Here is a 7,233-nt window from a genome sequence, read left to right as displayed (position 1 = left end):
CACAACTGAGTGACTGAACTGAACTGAATGCCAAACTTTCTCAAATTCTTTTAAAAAAGAAGGAGAGAGGAAACTTTCAAGCTCATTTTATGAGGCCAGCATCACTCTAATGCCAAAAGCACAGAGGAAAAGAAATCTAATACAAAAACCACAAGAAAAGAAATTTATAAGCCAATATACCAGCCATAAAAAGACAAATACTGCATGATTCCACCTAAATCGAGTATCTACAATAGTCAAATTCATAGAATAAAAATGTGAAGTGAGGATTGTCAAGGGCCAGGCTGATGGTCAAATAAGAAATTATTAATGAATGGACATGAAGTTTCAGTTAAGCAAGAGAAATAAATTCTAGAAATTTTCTGTACAACATTATATCTATAATAAACAACATTACATTGTATACATAAACTTTTATTATATCTCACATAAGTGTTCATAGCACAATACAATGAAATTATTGAATTATAGTTTGTTCAAATTTCACACGGCCATTTTCTTTCTACAGGGAAACCTTCATTCAAAAATTTTCATCAGCTTAATACTCAGTATTGCTACTATGAACCCGTGTCTTCAAAAAGATAGAGATGAAAAGTGAGAGTCCATTCCCCCCATAATTTGTCAATTAGTACTTTTTTACATTTCCTGTTTTTACCTTTTACTGATGTTACTCACTGAGAACAAAAGAGTATTTACTAGCAAATATTCCATCTAATAGAGGGTAATGAATTCTAAACAACTGCAATAAGAGGTAAAATAAACTTTACTTAATTTGTATAGTGGTTTAAAAAGCAAATTCTCTGAGCACATTTTAGACAAAGTGCATATTTCCTCCACTTAAAAATTCCAGAAATTCAGAAGTGTATAATTAATGGAATTCATTATCAAATATGGTTCATGTATGTCTATTTTTTAATAGAGAACAGCTTGTAGCATGAATAATTTAAATGCAATAGTGTTTAAGTGCAAATGGAAACAACTTTGTTGACTTCAGTTGGAGTGAGAAAAAATAAGGCACAATGATATAAATTTAAGTCATACAGTATATAAGGAACATGTTGTTTCAAGGACAGTAAAACAACAAGGAACAAGGCAACATGGATAAAAGATCCAAAAGATTATGTGTGCAGTGTAAAATGGCTAATGGAACTTACCATTTTCTGCCACTAGTGCATCTGAAAAACAGAGAGAAATATTAATTTATTTAGTTGATTATTCAATCAGAATAATCATAGGTTGTTGTCAGTGTCATATTTTCTGAAAAAAATATAGATGGGATTTTACTCAAACCCAGAGTCAGGGAGCTAATTGAAAATGGCCTTCTCTGATGGTTTTTTTTTTTTTTTAATTAAAATACTGAGTTTATTTCACATGTATATTTGTCTCCCCACCATTCCCATCTGTCTGACCACCACTACTACAATTCCTATCATAACATTCCATACATACTTAAAACCAAGCAAAGGGTGGAGTTCCATCTTTAAAAACTAAACAGGCATTTTGGACAACACATTCTTGGCAATGGAATGTGGACAACATTTATCAGACACTGTAGGGAAAGTTCTCACTCTGCATTATAAAAAGGACAGCCAGATATCAACTGTTACAGAAATGAAATAAGACGGAAAATTTTTAACAAACTGTTTAAACTATTTTCTTAAAGAGATTTCCTCCACTGCTAGAGATCTTGAATAGCCTCCTGGTCAGTCATCCGGAAACAATTCTTCACATAATTGATAAAGTTGGCTTCCACTTTGGGAAGGGAACCACCTTTTTCTATACTTGCTTGCATTTTTGGTTTAATGTCTTCTACAGAGCTAGGTCCTTTTGGTGTTTTAGGTGTTTTTTCCTGTTTCTTGAAGGATTCTTGACCTTTTGATCTTGGTGTTGACGGTTTTGAGTCTTTTCCATTTTGGTTAGATTTTTGTGCATTTTTGGCTGGAGTATCTCGTACAGATTTCTTTACTGGAGCTTTTTCTTCAACTTCCTCATCAAAATCGTCATCATCATCATCTTCTTCATCATCATCATCGTCATCGTCATCATCATCTTCATCTTCATCAGCAGCAAGCTTTACTTTTTTCTGGGGAACCTTGCTACCACTTCCAGGGGCAGAACGCTTTCCAGATATACTTAGGAGTTTCACCTCCTCCTCCTCCTCTTCTTCTGACTCTGCATCTTCCTCCACAGCTACTAAGTGCTGTCCACTGATATGCGCAGGCCCTGAACCACACTTCAACCGTAAGACCACAGGTGGTGTAATTTCAAAGCCCCCAAGAGAAACCGTTGGCTGTACAGACACCTTCAAAGTCGCCAGGGTTACTTTAATTGGACTGCCTTCATAATTCATTGCCTCTGCTTCAACAATGTGTAACTCATCCTTTGCTCCAGCCCCTAAACTGACCGTTCTTAAAGATAACTGGTGCTCATTTTCATCATTATCCACCTTAAAGTGATAATCTCTGTCAGCCTTTAGTTCACAACCGAAAAGATAGTTCTGGGGCCTCAAGGGGCTCATGTCCATGTCCATTGAATCCTCCATGGGTTGGCGGCACGCACTTATGTGGGAGAGAAGCCGGAAGGAATTAAACGACTACTATTCGAACCAGCAGCCGCGCAGGACGGAATCACACCAGGGCTTCTCTGATGGTTTTTATAGATATTTTCTTGGGAATGATTATGGGAAAACAAACTTTAGAGAGGAAATATGCACCCCTCTCTCAGGATAGTTGAAAGAATATAATGTGCACAGATAGGGACATATCAACTTAGAGTTAAACAGATTGCAAAGGAGAAAATTTTGGAGCTTTTATCCAGAAAATGGTCCAGATGATCAGAGCAGTGGATCCTTTAATCTGTTTCTCAACAACCTTATCATGAAGCTATAGAATATTTCTGAAGCACAAAGTGAAGATAATAAGCAAAAGGAAAGAGAATGAAGGAAGGGAAGAGAAAGGAAGAAGGGGAAAGAATGAAACAGAACATGGAGTACACCTGAAAGCAGAAACGTAGTATGACATGTTGGAAACTGAGTAGGAGTAAGAGAAAGTAAAAGGCAAAAGAAACAAAATGAGAGAGTGAAAACAAGGGAAAACAATCTCTAACAAACAGGCAAATTAGCAGAGTGCGTGAAGAACAAACACTACCAGCTGTTTGCAAAAGTTGATCTGAAACATAAAATGGAAAGTACCATATTAATGATGTGGAAACAAACATAGATTAAAATCTTAAAATCTGCTTGCACAAGGGTAAAGGTGGCAAGTTGAGGGTTAAGAAGAAGAAATTAACAACCACTGACTTTTCTGTTTTCAGTAACATTAATGTCCACTGTGTTACAATAACATAGCCTTATATTCCACCATGGATGGATCAGTAAGTACTATGACTTTCTAAATCCCCAAATAGCCTCAGCTGTCTTATACCTCTTTCTTATTCTTTCTTAATCTATCATTTCTGCTTAACCTTTCCTTTGACATTATTTTTTCCCTTTCCTCAGTACTTTGAATCTTTTGCCATTTTCCATATAGAAACAGAAACTTGGTAATTTGTGTCTTCTCATTTTTTTTATACTCACCAGTGTGGCTACAGGTTGATCAACTGCATTGTTTTTTCAAAGAACAAACTTAGTTTTATTAATTTTCTCTACTGTTTTTCTGCTTTTAATATCATTGATTTCTCATGTTATATTTATTATTTATCTTTTCTGAATTGCTTTGATTTTATTTCGCTCATTTCAAAACTTTCTTAATCTGTAGTATTAGATAATTCATTGAGATATTCTTCATTTTGAATAAAGAATACAATTTAATAAAATTTTCCCTAAGCAATATTTCAACTTCTCCCACAGACATTGATATAATACTTTTTTATTTTCAAATACATTTTTATTTCTCAGTTATTTCCTCCTTAACTCCTTTTCTGTTTAGCAATGTGTTGATTAAATCCAAATACTGTGGGAAAGAGTAATCCATTTATCTTTCTGTTATTGATTTATAATTAAATTTATTTCTGGTCATAGAACATAATTTCTATTACTACAGATTTGTTACAGCATGTGTTGTCACCTGGATTTTGTTTTAGGTGTACATTCTATGAAGAATTGAAAAAAAAAGTGTGTTTTACGGTTCTGTGTAGAGTGCTTTATAAATGTCAAGTTGAGGGTCTTATTTAGATCTTCTATCAATAAATCCTATTGTTTCCTGTCTACTGAAAGAGGAATATTGGTGTATTCAAGCATTATTCTATGAAGTTTTTGCTTCATGTATTTGATGCTTTTTGTTGTAAAGTTTATATCTGTTGTGAATTTAGATTATGGTATTTTGATGAATTAACTGTTTCCTCATTAATTAATGTCAATTTCTACTCAAAATATTCTACTTTATTTGTTAGTATAAGAAAGCTTTATTTTAGTGTTTATACTGCATATCTTTTTATACTTTGTTTACTATTCATATTTTTATTTAATTGATAATATTTTTATGTGAATTTTTAATAATGTATTAAAAATCTGGTATAACAGCCTCTGCCATTTTAATTGTCATATTTAGTTCTTTTTGATTTACTATAGCTATTTATATGGTTGGACTTAGGTTTACTACTTTATATTTTGTTTATGTTTGTCCCTTATTTTCTTCTATTTCCCCATTTTTACTTTTAAATAAATTATTCCAGTACATTTTAGCATTCCATTTAAATTTGATTATTAGCCTTTGGCCATGTCTCTTTATATTCTATTTCATATATGAGTGTTCTAGAAATTTTAAAAAGTGTGTACCTAAGTTTTCACATTCTGCTCAGACTGAATATTCTACCATTTCAAGTAAAACGTAGAACTCTTACATCCATATATGTACCTTTACTTTCCTTTGTTGCATGCATCACCTCTACACATATTGAGAACCACACAATGTTAAAATTATTTCATTTAATAGTCCTATGTATTATTGAAAATTTAAAATTAGAAGGGTGGCGGTCCTAAGATGGCAGAAGAATAGGACGGGGAGACCACTTTCTCCCCCAGAAATTCATCGAAAGATCATTTCAACGCTGAGGAAATTCCACAAAACAACTTCTGAATGCTGGCAGAGGACACCAGGCACCCAGAAAGGTAGCCCATTGTCTTCAAAAAGAGGTAGGAGAAAATATAAAACATAAAAAGAGAGGCAAAAGAGTTAGGGACAGAGACCCTTCCCGGGAGGGAGTCTTAAAAAAAAGTTTCCAAACACTAGGAAACCCTCTCATCGGGTCTTTTTCTAAATTGAAAAAGCCTATCTTGGGGAAAACTGACAGGTCAGAACTTTAGAATACTCAAATGTGACATATATCTTGGTGCTAAAATTCTGTTCACAGAAGCCCCTTGCCTTCTTGACATAGATAGAAATATGAAAGAGGCAATAATGGCATAAACTGAATTGCAAATGACACCTGGTAACTGAAAAGTTACCTAGTGAAAAACGTTACCTACTGAAGGTTGAGATACTGACATAAAATCATGTAAAAACATGTCGCTGTTTGAGATATGGCAGGTGATCACCAGAAGTTTCAACGTTAAGTTTCAAAGATAACAGGAAATAGATAAGAGAATAGCAAAGTACACAACGGAAAACCTATTGTTGCTTGCCTCTTTTCTGTTTACTCTTCCCTGATAAGTAAAAGGAAGAAATAAAAATTCATTCCAAATAAAAGCATATTGTTGGGAAGAAAGGAGAACAAAAATTGGGATTCCTTTCATAGTTTACTCCGTGGTACAACTTGACCCATATTTGTGAAAACTGGAGTCATAAGGTTGCAAAGGATATCTCATCAGTCAGAGACAGTGTCATTTTACATCATTCCACCCCTTAGTGCAAAAGAAACTAAATTAGGAAATGAAACGTACAATATCAGCCATTCTTCTTTCATTGGGACATTCTTTTTCACTTTAAAATGGAAATGTACACACATGCACAAGACAGGTACTTATTAAATAGTGAGGAAGGATGCAGAGAAGGCATGTATTTGTGTCAAACTGTATTTGTCACCATAGTCATGTGAGATTTACTATATTCATTGTTGTTCAGTCGCTAAGTCATGTCTGACTCTTTGCAATCCCATGAACGCCAGGCTTCTCTGTCCATCACTGTCTCCCTGAATTTGCTCAAACTCATATCCACTGAGTCGGTGATGCCATCCAACATCTCATCCTCTGTCACCCCCTTCTCCTCCTGCCCTCAATTTTCCCCAGCATCAGGGTCTTTTCCAGAGAGTCAGCTCTTCGCATCAGGTGGCCAAAGTATTGGAGCTTCAGCTTCAGCATCAGTCCTTCCAGAGAATATTCAGGATTGATTTTCTTCTGGATTGATTGGTTTGATCTCCTTGCAGACCAAGAGAATCTCAACAGTCTTCTCCAGCACAACAGTTTGAAAGAGTCAATTCTTTAGTGCTCAGCTTTCATTACAGTCCAACCCTCACATCTATACATGACTACTGGGAAAACCATAGCTTTGACTAGATGGATCATTCTTGGCAAAGTAGTGTCTCTGCTTTTTAATATGCTGTCTACGTTGGTCATAACTATTCTTTCAAGGAGCAAGTGTCTTTTAATTTCATGGCTGCAGTCACCATCTGCAGTGATTTTGGAGCCCAAGAAAATAAAGTCTGTCACTGTTTTCACTGTTTCCCCATCTATTTATATCTTGGCCAATGTGAATAGTGCTGCAGTGAATGTGGGGTTGCAAATCTCTTCCAAATACTAACTTCATTTCTTTGGATAAATACACAGTTTGATTTTTAAGATTTTGAGGAATGTCCATAAGGTTTTCCATGTGGTTGTACTAATTCACATTCTTACCAACAGTTGATAAGGGTTCTCCTTTTTCCATATCTTTCCCATCATTTGTTATTTTTTGTTTCTTTGATAATACCCATTGTAATATGTGTGAGTGATATCTCATCATGGTTTTGATTTGCCTTTCCCTGAGGATTAGTGATGTCAAGCACATTTTTGGAGCAGCCATGGAGAGATACCCCATGTCCAAAGTAAGAGAAACCCAAGTAAGATGGTAGGTGTTCTGAGAGGGCATCAGAGGGCAAACACACTGAAACCACAATCACAGAAAACTAGTCAATCTGATCACACACACCAAAGCCTTGTCTAACTCAATGAAACTAAGCCATGCCATGTGGGGCCACCCAAGATGGGAGGGTCATGGTGGAGAGGTCTGACAGAATGTGGTCCACTGGAGAAGGGAATGG

The 7,233-nt window shown here is 35.3% G+C and overlaps 1 pseudogene; it reads right to left on the bottom strand.

Annotated features, from left to right (window-relative positions):
* Positions 1–1,331: 1,331 nt before the first annotated feature.
* LOC138426041 (nucleophosmin pseudogene) lies at positions 1,332–2,638 on the bottom strand (annotated as a pseudogene).
* Between the last annotated feature and the right edge of the window lie 4,595 nt (positions 2,639–7,233).

This window comes from Ovis canadensis, chromosome 20 (assembly GCF_042477335.2).
Source record: "Ovis canadensis isolate MfBH-ARS-UI-01 breed Bighorn chromosome 20, ARS-UI_OviCan_v2, whole genome shotgun sequence".
In the NCBI taxonomy this organism is placed as follows: domain Eukaryota; kingdom Metazoa; phylum Chordata; class Mammalia; order Artiodactyla; family Bovidae; genus Ovis; species Ovis canadensis.
The sequence above is the reverse complement of the archived record's forward strand: the minus strand, read 5'-3'. Positions and strand labels throughout refer to the sequence as shown.